This window comes from Neovison vison, chromosome 8 (assembly GCF_020171115.1).
Source record: "Neovison vison isolate M4711 chromosome 8, ASM_NN_V1, whole genome shotgun sequence".
Lineage (NCBI taxonomy): Eukaryota > Metazoa > Chordata > Mammalia > Carnivora > Mustelidae > Neogale > Neogale vison.
This window is the reverse complement of record NC_058098.1, coordinates 94,747,641-94,764,490: the sequence shown is the minus strand read 5'-3', so window position 1 is coordinate 94,764,490 and position 16,850 is coordinate 94,747,641. Positions and strand designations below refer to the sequence as shown.

Sequence of the window (16,850 nt, the reverse complement as noted above, 5' to 3'; positions counted from 1 at the left end):
AAAATAAAATAAAGCCTTCTAAGAGTTCTGAGAGAAAATTCCAAATCCAAGCTGTCTCTGATCTCAACTCAGAGCAGACCAAAAAGTGAACTTTGCAGAGGTTATTTAAATTTAATTTTTTTTCAGTATTCCAAAATTCATTGTTTATGCACCACACCCAGTGCTCCATGCAATACGTGGCCTCCATAATACCTACCACCAGGCTCACCCAACCCCCCACCTCCCTCCCCTCCAAAACCCTCAATTTGTTTCTCAGAGTCCACAGTCTCTGAGGACTTCTGGTTTGTCTCCCTCTCCAATTTCCCCCAACTCACTTCTCTCCATCTCCCCATGTCCTCCGTGTTTTCCTTATGTTCCACAAATAAGCGAAACCATATGATACTTACTCTCTCTGCTTGACGTATTTCACTCATCATAATCTCCTCCAGTCCTGTCCACATTGATACAAAAGTTAGGTATTCATCCTTTCTGATGGAAGCACAATATTCCATTGTATATATGGACCATATCTTCTTTATCCATTCGTCCACTGAAGGGCATCTTGGTTCTTTCCACAGTTTGGTGACTGTGGCCATTTTGCAGAGGTTCTTTCTTTTTTTTTTTTTTTTTAAGATTTTATTTATTTATTTGACAGACAGTGATCACAAGTAAGCAGAGAGGCAGGCAGAGAGAGAGAAAGGGAAACAGGCTCCCCACTGAGCAGAGAGCCCGATTCGGGGCTCAATCCCAGGACCCTGGGATCATGACCTGAGCTGAAGGCAGAGGCTTTAACCCACTGAGCGACCCAGGTGCCCCCATTTTGCAGAGGTTCTTATGAGACACCTGTGCTTTAAGGACATTCCTGTGATGACCAGGAAAGGGTGGAAGGAAGGGGCAGGAAAAGTGGATCAGCTTAGTTGGGTCAAACCAAATCAGCATATTTTCAAAAGCATCTTCTGTGCATGGATGCTTGTACACTCCGTGTGTGATAGAAGGGAGAGTCTGAACTTTATCTCAGCTTTAAACTGCTCCCACTTACAATTCTGTAGAATGCCTTCCTAGTATCATCCCCCTGCTTAGTCTGGGGCAGAATCCACCCTCAGCCTCTGGCCTCACTACTCCCCCAGCACCACTCTACGGATTAAAAGCAGAGTAGGAAGCTGAGAGCTCTTAGCACAGAAGTCCGCAAACCTCATTCATTGTTTAAGTATGATTTACAAAGTGTTGACTGTCTGTAAATCTGAGCCAGCTTCTGGAGATCCAAAAATGAGCACAGCAGATGCTATCCTGACTCACTTGGGCTTTCCGTCGAATGGGGCACGAAAGTGGATAAACAGGCATTTGAAGATGGGGTGCTGTGAAAGCACAGTGTGGGGGCACCCAGCCCAGACAGCAGGGCTCAAGGAAGACAAACAGGAGCAAGAGGTGTTCACCCTAAGACCTGAAAGATATGTCAGAGTGAGCCAGGAGAGGGTATACAGGGGGATAGGAGAAGCCTGGAAACCAGGAGAACAGACCCACAGATGAAGGGGCAGAAATGCCCATGGCTAGGCTGCACCGTGTGGGGTCAGTCATGGAGGGCTGTTGCAGGCCGTGTTGTGCAGTTTGAACTTGAACTCAGTGGGAGCTCACACTGAGGGGAAGCAGAGCAGGATGGTCTGGGAGAGGCCACTCTGGCTCCGTATAAAAGGAGGCAAGACTGGGCTTGTCAGGAGGCTGGTCCCCGGTGAAAGATGGGACCCCGAACCTAGATGTTGGCAGTGGGAACAGAGAGCAGGGGTGGATTTGAGACCGATTTTTTTTTTTTAGCAGATAATTTAATATATTTTGAGCATGTAATTTAATATATATATTATATATGTGTGTGTTTGTATGTATATTCCTTTTAAATATACTTTATTTTTTAGAGCAGTTTTAGATTCATAAGAAATGTGGGTGGAAGGCGCAGAGTTCCCATTTTCCCCCAGTCCCTGAATGGGCAGAGCCTTCCCTGTGACGAACACACTCCATGAGCGTGGTCTATTTCTCACTGTTGGTGAGTCTGCATTGCCACACCATTACCCAGAGCCCAGAGACATGAAGATTAACTCTTGGTGTTGCACCTACTGTGGGTTTGGACAAATATGTAAGAATGTGTATCCATCATTATTGTATCCTACACAGTGGTTTCACTGCCCTAAACATCTTCTGTGCTCTGCTTATTCATATCACTCTCTTCCTAATCCCTGATTGCCACTACTCTTTTTACAGGATTTGAGACCTGTCTTAACAGGGGGGATTTACAGCACTTAGTATCAGGTGGCATACAGGGGACCAGGATAGCCAGGGAGATGCCCAGCTTTCCTGCTTGAGCAAGTGGGTAACTTGTGGTAGCAATATAGGAAACCCAGGAGGAAAAGCAAATTCTCATTGCGTTGGGCATTTTGTTTTGTGTTGGTGGACGCTGATGATGAGTGCCCCCTGGCTCATGTTGTGTTTGGGGAAGCTGCAGGTAGAGGTGTCCAACAGGTCACCAGGTAGCTACAGAGGTCTGGAGCTGAGTGGAGAAGCCTAGATTTGTGCGTGCTCAACATCTAGATGGGACCTAAACCCCTAGAAAACTGTAAGGTTGGCCCTGAGATCGTGAAGTGAGAGAGTTCCCAGGGCAGAACCCCCAGGTCACTAACGTTTGCGGGGTGGGCAGAGGGAGTAGAACCCACCGCGGAGACTGAGAAGGAGCCACTAGAGAGGTAGGAGGGGAACAAGAGGAGTGCTATGCCCTGGAAACCAGGGGCAGGGAGACATTCGAGATGGAAGGAGCAGCCACCAGTGGAAGAGGAACAGAAGTGTATCCATAGGATGGAGAGACGAGAGCAGTCCTCAGGAGTGACATGGAGAGAGGGTGGAGGAGAGAGTCAGGATGACGGGGGTGGGTTCAGTGAGATGGTTCTTCCAAGATGCTTGTCTGTGAAAGGTAGCAGTGAGCTTGGTCTCCCAAGGGAAGCTTTTGTTCTTTGTGAACATGAGCGATCTGAGCATACCGAAGGCTGATGGAAAGGGGCCAGATGAAGGAGAGTGGTGTAAAGATGCCTGAGCGGGAGAGGAGCTGCTGGGTGGAGGGGACAGGGCCCGAGCCCCCAGCTGGAAGGCCCCACCCCTTCTGTGTGACAGGCCAGAAGGAAGGAGCAGAGGGCAGGGCAGCTGCAGTGAGGCCTGGGGACTCCTACCAGGGAATTAGAGAGGGCTGGTGATTGCCAGAGCCATCTCTTGTTGGACAAGGCAAAGCGGAAGAACAGACTGCGGGAGCTGCTGGTGGCCAGGTGGTCTGAGGAAGGAGAGCAGCTGCAGGTCTGGGCCCTCCTTTGGCTGCCGTTGAGTCATGCATGGAGATTTGGGATCCCATGAAAGTTTTCAAGGTTATTTGACCTTGACTGGTTGCTGGTCTGAATAGTCTCAGTCTTTATCAAGCCGCTTTCACATCTAGTAGCTGACATGGTGCTTTCCTCTCCCTCCACTAGTCAAACACTGATACCTGACACTTATGCCGGGTAAGTGGGAAAAAGTGATTTTGTAGGAATCAGAACTTGGATGGTAGCCCAGGTAGAAGTAGGCAATGTTTCCCCGCAAGGCCTCCGAGGCCCTGGTTGCCTCCAGTGCTCTCATCTGTGAGCGGTGTAAACACAGACCGGGGGCCTGAGCCAGGGTGTGTGTCCCCCAGGGATTTCCTGATCACGTCTAGTCAGCACAGCTCAGGGCTGGGGCTCCCTGAGGCCTAACACCCCAGCAGGGGCCAGCTTCAGAGTGCTTGCCGACAGGTTGGGGAAGCACCAGCCTGCCCTTGGGGAGGGTCAGGCAGTGACACAACGCCATCACCTGGTAGACTCAGGACAGTAACCTAGGGTTAGTTGGCCAGAGGAGGGAGGGCAGGAGGCTTCCTGGAGGTACCTTGACTGGCTGGCAATTCCACACAGCCCCAAGAGGCTGGTCAGCAGGAAGGATCACCTCTCCACAACCAAGGACATCCTTGGGTGACTCCCTCAGTTGTAGTCAAGAGAGGAGAAGGGAGCCTGGGTGGCTCAGTCAGTTAAGTGTCTTGCCTTGGGCTCAGGTCATTATCCCAGAGTCCTGGGTTCAATTGGAATATTCTTTTTTTTTTTTTTAAGATTTTATTAATAAAGTAGGCAGAGAGGCAGGCAGAGAGAGAGAGGAGGAAGCAGGCTCCTTGCTGAGCAGAGAGCACAATGCAGGACTCGATCCCAGGACACTGAGATCATGACCTGAGCCGAAGGCAGCAGCTTAACCCACTGAGCCACCCAGGTGCCCCAGGTCATTATCCCAGAGTCCTGGGTTCAAGTCCTGTGTCTGGCTTCTTGCTCAGCAGGGAGCCTGCTTCTCCCTCTGCCTGCCCTTCCCCCTGATTGTGCTGTCTCTCTCTGACAAATGAATAGATAAAATCTTAAAAAAAAAAAAAAAAAAGTAGTGGGGAGAAAGCCTACCATCAGACCACCTTGCCTGCCAAGACACTAGTTGATTCATTCACATATACATATAAATGTAAACATGTATTTGTCTAAATCCAAATGTATATATTTTTAACTTTTAAATTTCTAAATAGCTGTCTGTCTATAATTTTTTATTATGGAAGGTTTCAAACACAAAAAGTAGAGAGAACAGTATAATTAGCCCTCACCTATTACCCAATATTAATATTGGATCTATCTTCACCACTTTTTTTAGTTTGCTTTTAGGAATTTTGTTTTGTTGTTTCTCTTTTGCTGCAAAGTTTTAAAGAAGATCCTGCATGTTGTAAACATTTTAGTACACAACCTGATGAAATTAGACTTCTTCTGTAAAGACGACGACGATGCCATTATATCTCCTAACAAAACTGAGAGCCATTCCTTAATACTATATTTAGTCTACCATCAAATGTCCCTAATTTTCTCAAAAACATTACTGTTGGTTTTTGCAACTTCAAATCAAAACAAGGTCCGCAAACTGATTTTGGTGGTTATGTCTCCTGTCTTGTTAGGGTCAGATCTGTCCGATTCCAGAGATGCTGAAGGAATAGACCACCCTGAAAAGCCTTTGTCAGGTGTTTGTGCAAAAGGCAGGAGCCTCCCCATGATACACCCAGCCTCACGAGCACAGCCTAAGCTCAAGGGAGCTGGCAGACCCTCTGTAGGATGGCCAAGGGACAGAGAAATGTCCCTGTAAATTTAGGGGCATTGTAGGCTGCAAGTAACAGAAGCACACTCAAGCTAACTTACGCAAAAAGAGGGAGCATCAGCCGATTATGGGGTGGCCTCATGGTACCTGGGAATGGTTGGTCAGGTATGTCCAGGCCTGGGCCCATGAAGCCAGGCTGTTCTCTTTCTCTGCTTCTGGTCTCTGCCTGTCTCTGAGCAGTGTCTTCCCTCTTCTGCCACTGTCCCTGTCCCTTCCTTTTGTCCCTGTCCTTGGCTATCTCTTAGCTTCTAAGTTTACATCTATTCTACTCAAGGGACCATCCCACAAGGTGCATCTATTTCTTAGTCTTAATTCCTAATTCTTCAAAGAGCATCTGATTTTCCCAGCTTTGGTTGTCCCAACACTGTGACCCAAATCAGAGTTATGGGGAGCTAGGGAGGGAGGGCTGGGCATGGCCTAGGGAACCTATCCCCATGAATGGCAGCAAAGCAGACACCCCAAATATGTCTTTTGCACATCTGTAGTAGCAAAGATGTGCACTTTATGTAACCTATTCTGTGGCGGCAGTTGTGTTTCTAATGCCAAGCAGAACTTCCAGAAGTCTCCAGACCACCATGAGAATATAGGTGGGAGTTTTGCCAATCTGCCCCCTCTTGGACAAGCACTTCACTGGTCACATCTGGTCTCCATACGTGGATAACTACTGTCACCACTCCCCTGGATCAGTTCCTATTGATCCTGCCAAATCCAGGGTAGTGGAAAAGTGGAAAGTTTGGAACTTTGGAAATTTTATCTTATCCATACCTCTCTCCTTTCATTCTAAAAGTATTTTAGGGGATGTTGTGTCAGGTTCTACAGGAGAATTGAAATGAGACATGTATGAATCTGAACTCGAGATGCTTATGATCTAGTGCAGGTGTCAACAAAATTCTTGTAAGGGACGGATAGTATTTTAGACTTTCTGTTTCTTCTAGTTTTCTTCCTCCTTTCTTACTACCCTTTAAAAATTTAAACACCAGGGGCGCCTGGGAGGCTCAGTCGTTAAGCGTCTGCCTTCCACTCAGGTCATGATCCCAGGGTCCTGGGATCGAGCCCCACATTGGGCTCCCTGCTCAACACTAACCTGGACAATGAGAATAGTAGCAGACCTTCCTCAAGGCGCTGATTTGAGGATTAAGTGAGATAATACATGTGAAGTTCTTAGTATAATACCTGGTGCATAGTATGTGCCCAGTAAGCTTTAGCCACTGTTGTTATAAGTGCTATGTGATAAATGGCATGGGATGGTAGTGAGAGGAAGGAGTAGTCTCTTCAAGCTGGGTCCCTGGGGAAGCTTTGCGCGGATGAAGTGACCTTTGGACAAGGGCCTGAATAGCAGAGGTAGGAGAGAGAGTACCCAGGGAGAGAAGGGTGACTTTCCTGAGAGGTGGGGAGGAGGAGACCCTGAGGGGAATTGACAAGCTGGTAAATGACAGTCCTTTGGAGATCATTACAAAAACCTCTGGGACACACAGACAAGTAGTCTTCAGAGAGATTTGGCTCCAGAAGCCTTTCCCTGAAGGAACCAGGTAGGAATTTGCCAGTTGCTGTGCCTGATGGCATTCACTTAGCTGTGGGCTCCACCTTACTGCTGAATGAAGACACGATATGCAGCGGGACGGACCCCGCACCAAATGCATGACCACAGGAGCCAAGTGCCCACTCCCGTTCCATGCCCACAGCTCCTGGAATGACACACCTTTGCCTCGTTGCCCCAGCTAACCCCTGAGTGCACTTTCTGAGAACTGATTCTCCAGTAATCCCAAACTGCACTGCATAACCAAAGGCCCTTAGAAGAGACTTCTATGTAGCAAAATGAGAGACTTTCAATCACAGGGGGTTAGCTGTGAAAGCATGCGGGGTTCACTCCAGAACAGCCTACAGCAGAAGTGCCCACTTGTCTGCTCCCAGTCCCAGACAAATCTCATTTGCAGAGACGGAAGATTCCATTTATCCTGTTAAACATTTGAGTTACTTAGCCTCTGTTCTGATTCTGTATCTCTCTGATGAAAATTCGGCTTTCACCGTGTATCTGCCTAGAAGGAGAGAAAGCAAGGGTTGCAAGATGATGGTAACTAACTCTGTAACTGTTGGAAAGCTCATTGTAAATTTGGGTTTATTCATCGATCCTTGTGAACTTGGTTACCATTAGTCAGTATCCTTGGAACTAATCATCTCTGGGACAATAAAAAGACAGATTTCTGAGTCTGCTCTGGGGTGGATAACCCAAGAGATCTCTGAGGCTTTTCTCCTCCTGGTACCTTCTAAACCTCTGCATTACCATGTTGACTCTTGACCCATACCTGTCCGCTCAGTCTTCCATGCTTTAGTCTTTCAAATTCACTGTCAAGTTTGGTTTGTGAACATACATACCTTATGTGCAATTTTAATCAGTCATAGAAGTAACTTTTTTGTGTTAAGTTACATATATTTTTTAATATATGTGCTTATCATTATGTAGTAAGAATTTGCCAAATAAATTGTAGGAATGGGCAAAAATTTGCTTAGGAGTTCCCCTTTTGAAAAACTTCTCTTCCAAATGCCATCTCTTGGTGCTTCTTTCAAAGACTGAAACTAGGGAATATCTAAAGATATCTCAGACATTTCCAGGAAAATTCTTGATTGGCCCCTCAGAGAATTAACACTGGCCTTTGGTTTCTGCTGGAAAATTGAGGGTGTTGATACGACTCAAAGCAAAGTTAAATAGCTTTGCCAGATGCTGCGGGAAAACTCATATTCGTGTTACTTTTAAGAATCTATTACTCTTAAGAACAAATCTGTTAAGGTCACAAAATCTATTACCAGCTGGCCCCAAGCAGCAAGCAAAAACACCATGCCTTGATGCTTTGTAACTGAGACATGGAAGTCAAATCTTTGGACAGTGGGTGATGGGGCAGGGATGAGAGAGGTGTAGAATAAAGTCAGTGAGGCCATGGAAGTGGAGAATTACCACAGTGTAGTGTGTACTTCTCAACTTTTAGGTGAGTATACATAACTTCATCTAAGCAATAAATTCACACAAATTTAAGTTTTACAACAGATGTTTAGAGGCAACATTAACATTAAAGCCTGCTTTCTATAGGAGATTATTTTTTTAAATCTTTACTCTTTATTGAAGTTTTTGGTTTTAGTGGCTCTACACTCCACATGGGGCTCAAACTCACGACCCTGAGATCAAGAGTCACAGGCTTTTCTGACTGAGCCAGCCAGGCACCCCTACATTTTTTAATCCTTAAATTTAGGATATTCTTAGAGGAATTTTTGCAAACAAATTAACCAGGACATAATCTAATAATAATGATTTGCAAAATAAGTGCAGAAAATAAGTGCAGATTGGACCTCCACTCCAATCAAAATGTTTGTCTATATTTTCCAGACTTTTTTCTTTGCTAACTACACCCTATGGCCTACTCCTTATCCTCTTAAAGACCTGTGTCTTCCTTTTTAAAAGTACTGATGTCCAGTTCTCAGGCCCCTAAGATTCTGATATCATTAGTCTGGGGTTCAGCCTTAGGTGTTGGAATTTGTCACAAGCTCCCAAATGACACCAATGCTGCTGAGGTGAAGAGTGACTGATACACTAGCCAGGGCAGGGTGAGTGGGGTTATCTTTTAAGTCTCCGTCCGAGGAGAGAGCTAGAATTCAGGTCTTCTGGTTTCCAGCTCTTTCCAGGAGAACCCCATCTTCTTCTAACAACCTGGTTTAAGTGTTGGAAAGCCTTGGCTGTACCTGGTAGCTTGCCCCCATGACATTTTCTGCCACTCTAGGTATTAACCAAACAGCGGCTTCTCTAATCGTAACTGTGGCCGAGTTCTGAGTCACAGAAAAGGCCTCTGTTCCAGACCTTCTCTGCGTGACAGGGAACTGCTTTCTGGGACATGTGACTCTTCATGGTTCTGTTCAGCTCCTCCCCAGCTACAAGAGGGGCACCTGGTGCCCCCACTCCCACCTAGACAAAATCCCTGTGAGTTCCTTTCCAGCCCAGAGATTTTCTTTCCACTTGACCTGCTTCTCCAACTCTAATTCCCCATTTTTTGAAGCCAACCATGGTATAAAGGTCACTTTGCAATGAGTTGCTTGGGATTACACATTAGCCATTTTATTAGGCGTCCAAGAGTTTTTAAGCCAGGCTCTGATTAGACGCCTTTTAAAGAGCCCATTCCTTTATTCCTTCTGACAAGTGGTTACACATTTTATTATGGAAAATTTAAATTTGAAAGTACTATGTAGTAGAATGAGCCCCCACACATCCATTAGCCAGGTTCAATGGTTACCAGCTAAGTCATGGCCAATCTTATGTCTCTATTCCTTGCTTGCCACTCCCCCCACCCGAACACACACACACTGGATCACAGTGACACGAATCCCAGACACACACCATTCCCTGTGCAAATGTTTCAGTGTGTGCTTCTAAAAGATAAGGTCTCTTTTCTTCTTTTTTTCCCATTTTTTTTTATTATGGTAAAATATACTTAACATAATGCTTACCATCTTAGCTATTTTTTAAGCATCTAGTGCAGTGATTTTATTTTTTTAAAAGATTTTATTTATTTATTTGACAGATAGAGATCACAAGCAGGCAGAGAGAGAGAGAGAGAGAGAGGAGGAAGCAGGCTCCCCGCTGAGCAGAGAGCCTGATGCAGGGCTCGATCCCAGGACCCCGGGATCATGATCTGAGCTGAAATCAAGAGTTGGACATTTAACCAACTGAGCTCCCCAGATACTCCTAATTCTTTATTTTCATGGAATTATCTAGGCATTATCTATATTTCTCAGATCATCTCCTATTTTTTTAAAAAATATAGTTGGTCCAGGGGTGCCTGGGAAGCTCACATAGCTTATATATATATAAAGTTGATTCACAGACTGCATTTGGGAGATAGGTCTCTGAAGTCATTTTTACTCTCTCCAGGTTCTTCCTCCTCTGTTTTTCCCTCACAGTTGTTATTGCTAAAGAAATGGCATCATTTGTCCTATAGGTTTTGCGCCTTCTGGATTGCATATATCTCTGTGATGGGGTTTAACATCTGTATTTATTTTAAAGTGATGGTTGGGGTCCAGGCTTGTCTAACTCTAGTCTGCCTTTTTCAGAAGACTGTTTCACAGGTGTCTGCTTCCATCAGGAGGCCGCTCCCACCCACTGATCTTTATGTGTATCTGTGATGGTCCTAGACTCTGATGGTTATCACTTCAGTTGTTCCCAGTATTAAGCCTCACCACTGTCTCTTTCTCCAGTCGTTTCCTCCTCCTAGACTTCACCCAACATGATCGGTCAGGACTCACTACCCTCAAGCAGGAGGGAGTGAGCATTTAATGACAGTAAGGGGACACTGGTGAGAAAGCAGTGGTCTCTGTCCTCAAGAAGCTTGATGTCTATTTGGGGAAGCAGGTGTATATCCAAATAACCAGGAAACATGATTGACTACAATTAATTGTTTATTTTAGCATCTGAGCCCCAGAAGTCAGGAACTTTACCCATAACAGTCTATAGCAGAGTTGCCTAGTTCCCACTCAGTATTCTGAATATCTTATTTATTTATTTATTTGACAGAGAGATAGAGAGCAGAAGAAGGGAGAGTGGCAGGCAGAAGGAGAGGGATAAATAAGCTCCCTGCTTAGCAGGGACCCTGATGCAGGCTTGATCCCAGAACCCTGGGATCTTGACCTGAGCCCCTGAGATCTTGACCTGAGCTGAAGGCAGACACTTAACCGACTGAGCCACCCAGATGCCCCACCCACCCACTCAGGTATTCTGGTGTAAATTGGTCTAGGATAGACCTAGACATCAAGATTTTAAAATCTGAGATATTTTTCTGTGCAACTCAGTTTAAGAATCATTATCTTAGGATAGGGGTTCTTAAAGTGTGGTCCCTAGATCATAGCATCAGCATGGAACTTGTTAGAAATGTCCATGTTCTTGGTGCTCCTTCTCCTCTGTGAGACCTATGAAATCAGAAACTCTGGGGTGAGACCCGGTAATCTGTATTTTCCCAAACCTTCCAGTGATACTGATGTGTACTTCAGTTTGAGAACCCTGTCCTCAGTATACTATTGGAGAAATAAACAGGGTGACTGGGAAAGATTTGAGAGGAAGTGCCTTCTTGCTGGGCAGTAGAAAATGAAGGAGTCAGGACACCTGGGCTCAGTGGGTTGAGCCTCTGCTTTCAACTCAGGTCATGATCTCAGGGTCCTGGGATCAAGTCCCATGTCGGGCTCTCTGCTCAGAGAACCTGCTTCCCCCTCTCTCTCTGCCTCCCTCTCTGCCTACTTGTGATCTCTCTGTCAAATAAATAATAAACAAAATCTTAAAAAAAAAAGAAAGAAAGAAAATGAAGGGGTCCAATCTGGAAAACAGAGAGGAAAGAGGACATCTCACTATATAGATCCATGACTCTCAAAAGCTAGGAGCTTGTTAGAAATGCAGAGTCTGGGACCCCACCCCAGACCTGGTGAATCAGAATCTGTATTTTAACAATATCTCTATGTGATTTTTTTTGTACAATAAAGTCTGAGGGAGGCATACTGGTATAGTGTGTATACTCCAATCATATAAATCAAAGATACAGGGGAAAAAATGGCCATGCTAGGAAGGAGACTCTGAAGATATGGTCTGCTCTTTCAGCTGGTGTTCTCAAAGCCATGTTTCCTCTTACACAGGAGAGTGAGACCCAAGCACACAGAGCTGCTTGTCTGCATTGGGACCCCAGACAAGTCCAGCCATCCCTGAGTGACACAGATCTGTATGATTCAAGAGCAAGGGCTCCTCAACCCTCGGGGCACAGTCACATTAACTGGGAGCTTTCAGGGTCAGGGCACCCTCTAGAAGGGGTAACCATCCAGGCATCTGTATTTTACAAGATCTCCCCAGGCAATTCTAATTAGCAGCCAAAGTTGAAAACCATTGCTACACATCTTGGGTCCTCCGTGTTTCCATGTTCCACTCAAGGTAAAAGTGAGCTCAATGTCTAGTAGTCTCTATTAAAAACACAAAGTTAAGTTTCAGGGCACTGGCTCACTGTCACAACATCTGGATTCCCAAAATAGTTGCAAAAAGGACCTGGAGAGCTGTTCCTAGCAAAGTTGTTGAGTGTCCTGGGATTCTTCAAAATCAAGTTCTCCAGGGATGCTGGTAGTAGGAGACTAGATCTGATATTGCCCTGAACTTGGAAATAGATAACTTTGCTTTTCTACAAACTGTGCTCCCACTTTGTTGTGGGGACCCAATACAGTACAAATATTTGAAGTTCTGGGGGGAAGAGAGAACTGATTGTCCTTGCTGTCTGGAGATAATAGAGGATATTTCAAAGAGAAGGTATGCTCTCACCCACTCTTTCTGGGTGGAGTTGGATTTGTATAGGCAGAAAACTGAAGTACGGATGTCATGGCAGAGAGCTGCCAGAGAAAGTTCACCGAGAAAGTTTGTGAGACAGGGTAGAGAGCCGTCAATGCAAGCGGCCCAGTGTACTGGGATACATCACACCTTTTGGTGGATAGGGCAAGGCTATAGAGTCGCAAAGGGTCTTCAGTGACAAGGTGACAGTATAATTTATCTTGCATATTTTAGAGAAAAAACAGGGCAATGTGATTGCTTGCATGGGAGAAAGACTCTCAGGGAGAGGGCAAGCATCTTCTCAATCAAAACATTTGAATGTGTCCTTTGAATGTGTCTAACTCTTATATTAATACCACTTTCAGAAAAACTTTGTATTGACATCACACAGTCTTGGATCTACCATAATTTAGCTGATGTTTCCCCAAACAGATTTTTCCCATTTAAAAAAGTCAGCTACGCTTTGGTAAATCTTTTTTTTTTTTTTTAAACATATGTTTTAATCACCATGGCTTTTTTTTTTTTTTAAAGATCTTATTTATTTATTTGACAGAGAGAGATCACGAGTAGGCAGAGAGGCAGGCAGAGAGAGAGAGGAGGAAGCAGGCTCCCTGCTGAGCAGAGAACCTGATGCGGGACTTGATCCCAGGACCCTGGGATCCTGACCCGAGCCGAAGGCAGTGGCTTAACCCACTGAGCCACCCAGGCGCCCCCACTTTGGTAAATCTTGAGACAAGTGTATGCATGGTCTCTGCTCCAGCCCCCATGTTATAGGTCTTCACCTCCCAAGCCTCTTTTAATCCAACCTCCCATCCTGTGTCCATTCAAGCCCCTAAGGCCCTGCCAGGCCCCTGGTTAACTGGTCACAAATAAATGTAAGTTAGGCATTCACAAGGCAGAGCACTCACACAGTTGTGTAAAGAGGAATTCTGACAAAGGAAAAAAATGTCCAACCTCACTAGTAATCAGAAGAATGCAAACGTGATGTAAATTTTCAATTACCGAATGAACAAAAGTGAAAAAAATGACAATACCAGTGTTTGAGAGACTTCAGGGTAATGTGAGGTTGTGCATTGGTGAAAGTGTAAATTCATAGAAGCTTTCTGGAGAACAGTTTGGCAATGTATATCCTTCACTTAAAAGTGTACAGACACAGCAATCCACCCCTGAGAGCTTATCCTAAGGAAATTATTGAACAGGGCCAGGGATATTCAAGCCAGCCTTATTTATAATAAAGAATAATTAGGGGGCATCTGGGTGGCTCAGTCAATTAAGCATCTGCCTTCTGCTGAGGTCATGATCTCAGGATCATGGGATTGAGCCCTGCACTGGGCTCCCTCTCAGCAGGGAATCTGCTTCTCCCTCTTTTCTGCCCCTCCCCCTGTTCAGACTTGCCCCCTCTCTCTCTCTCTCTCTTTCTCTTTCAAATGAATAAATCAAATCTATAAGAAAAAATTATAAATAACCTAAATGTCCACCAAGTGAGGGTTATTCATATCAATTGTGGTCCATTTATGCAACAAGATAAACGCTAAAGAGCCTTTAAAATGATATAAATATTTATAGACACTTGTAGACATGAAAGAATGTCCAATAGGTATTATATCCTTATGGCGTCATTAATGGAAAAGTGTGTGTGTGCCTATGTACACATGTGCATTGATGCCCACAGACCTATAATGATAGTTGCGGAGGGGCACCTGTGTGGCTCAGTCAGTGAAATGTCAGGCTCTCGATTTTGGGTCAGGTCCATGATCTCAGGGTCCTGGGATGGGGCCCCATTTCAGCCTCCACACTGGGCATAAAGCCTGCTTAAGGGTCTCTGTCCCTGTCCCCTTCCCCCTCTATCCCTCCTCACCTCACATGCACTCTCTCTCTCTCTCAAAAAATAAATGTAATAATAATGATAGTCCTCGAAATACCAACCATGGTGTCCTCTGGTTGCAAGATCTTTGAAAGCCTCTGCTTTCTTATATTTCATTGTTTCTAAAGTTATAAAAGCGATGTTCTTTATTTTTACCTTAATAACTAACACTAACAGAATGTGCCTTTTGTCCTGGACTCTGCTCTGTTGCATACTATTATTATTCCTGAAGAAAACAAAATGATAAAGCCCACAGCTAATAAATGATGGAGCTGGGACTCACACAACCTGGTTGTCAGGCTGCCCTGTTGCTACCATAATGAAACCCAAGCAGTGTGAGAGTCTCTTAACCCCTCTCCCACCAGCAAACCCACTCCTTTCCCCAGACTCATTGTTGACCATTTGACAGTTAGCCTTCCAAAGCTTCTGCCAGGCACTTTTAGACACATGTGACCAAACACAAGGATGTGTGTGTTTCTTTTTTTATAAAATGGGATGGTAGTGTCTGTCCTGTGAGTATGCATCGTTCACTCTCATACTCTTTACCTCTGAGGGATGTTGTGCAGCAGGCATGTGGGGAATCACCGTGACCATGCTTCTAGTTCTTCACCTTTATGAACAAAGCTGCAGTGAATATCCTTGTACACATTTTACTATATGCAGGTGTGTCACGATATTTCTGTGATAATTTCTTAGAAATAGAATCACTGCAACAAAAGACATGCCCACTAAATATTGACAGCGGCTGCCCAGTTCCCCACACCAGGAGTGTGCCGTTCCGCTGTACACATGCTCACAGCACATGCATACACGCGTACACTGTGGGCGTACACCCACTGATCTCACGCCCACATCCCCCGTGTTTTCACTGACAGTGGAAGTGACCAGGCTTTTTCATTTTTGCCAATATGGGGAATGAAGAATGTCATCCCATTTGCAATAACTTAAATGTCCTCGATTCCTAGTAGAGCTGAAGGTCTTTTGGCCATCTTCATTTCTTTCCAGAATCATTCACTTCTCAGCTGGGTACTTTGAGTTTTTCTTACTGATGTGAGGGAGTCGTGTGATATTATAAATCTCAAATTTTTTATGTCCTGTGTATTGTAAATATTTTCCCACGGTGTTGCATTTCTTGGAACTTTGTCTTATTTTGTCATACAGAAGTTTTAGTTTATTTTCTTGTAACAAAAGCTGCCCATTTTTTCTCCCTCGTGGTTTTACATCTTGTTTAGGAATTCTTTCTATAGAACCAAGAATATGAGAAGACTCTCCGAATCCTCTTCTAGTATATTTTCATTGTTGTTTATACAGTTTAAATTATTTATTGTAATTGTGGGAAAAATATATAAAATGGATTTTATCATTTCAACCACTGTTAAGTGTATGGTTCAGTGACCTTAGATACATTCACCCAAGTTTTTCACTTTGCAAAACGGAAACTCTCTATCCATCAGACAGTAAGCCCCACTCCCCATTCCCCACAGCCCCTAGAAGCCACCATTCTACTTCCTGTCTCTGTGAATTTGGTTACTCGGGTTCTCCATGTAAGTGGACTCATGCAGTGTTTGTCTTCTGTGCCTGGCTTCCATGTAGTATGAAGTCTTCAAGATTCATCCATGTTGTAGCATATGCCAGATTTTCTTCTCTTTTTAAAGGTTTTTTTTTTTGTTGTTGTTAGAGAGAGAGAGATACAGAGCGCAAGCACAGGCAGACAGAGTGGCAGGCTAGAGGCAGAGGGAGAAGCAGACTCCCTGCTGAGCAAGGAGCCCGATGCGGGACTCGATCCCAGGACACCGGGATCATGACCTGAGCCGAAGGCAGTCGCCCAACCAACTGAGCCACCCTAAGAGTCGGGAATCGTCCATCATAGATTTAACTTTATGTTCAGACTTTAACCCATAAGAGAATTTAATATTGAGTTTGGTTGGAAGTAGGTGACAGGTAAGTTTTTTTATTTTTTTATTTTTAAGTTGGTCATCTTTTAAACAATTCCTCTATCAAAACCCAAATTCCCATGAGAACCCAGGTCTGCCTTTAGGCTGTTGTTCATAGATCCCTTTGTCTATATCTAGACAGGAATCACACTCCAGCTTTTAGGCGAGTTTCTCTGTCTCCTAACAGCATGGCCATGCCCATTCTTTTTTTTTAAGACTTTCCCCAACCATTTTCAGGCATGTACTTTTTCAGAAGAACTTCAGAATTAGTCACATGGCCCAAAAATACTCTTTTGGGGTTTTAATTGAAATAACTTGAAGCTACCCACTAACTTGGGGTTGGTGTCTAGCAAAGGAGCCTGCTGGCCGTGAGCTCCTGGCACCTCTCCAGGCTGTCTGCTGCTGTCCTCTGCCGGGCTGTCCCAGGCCTCCACTCAGCAACCCTACCCAGCCTCTGATTCTGTCCTCTAGGAAGAACAAATTCCTGTGCATCCTTGGTTTAATTTCTTTTCTTCCCCAGATGATCTATAGATTT

The 16,850-nt window shown here is 44.8% G+C and overlaps 1 protein-coding gene across 11 annotated transcripts in view; it reads left to right on the top strand.

Moving 5' to 3' along the window:
* Positions 1-16,850, top strand: part of SLC4A5 (solute carrier family 4 member 5) — a 105,169-nt gene that overhangs the window by 44,855 nt on the left and 43,464 nt on the right. The gene's annotated exons all lie outside the window — the stretch shown is intronic.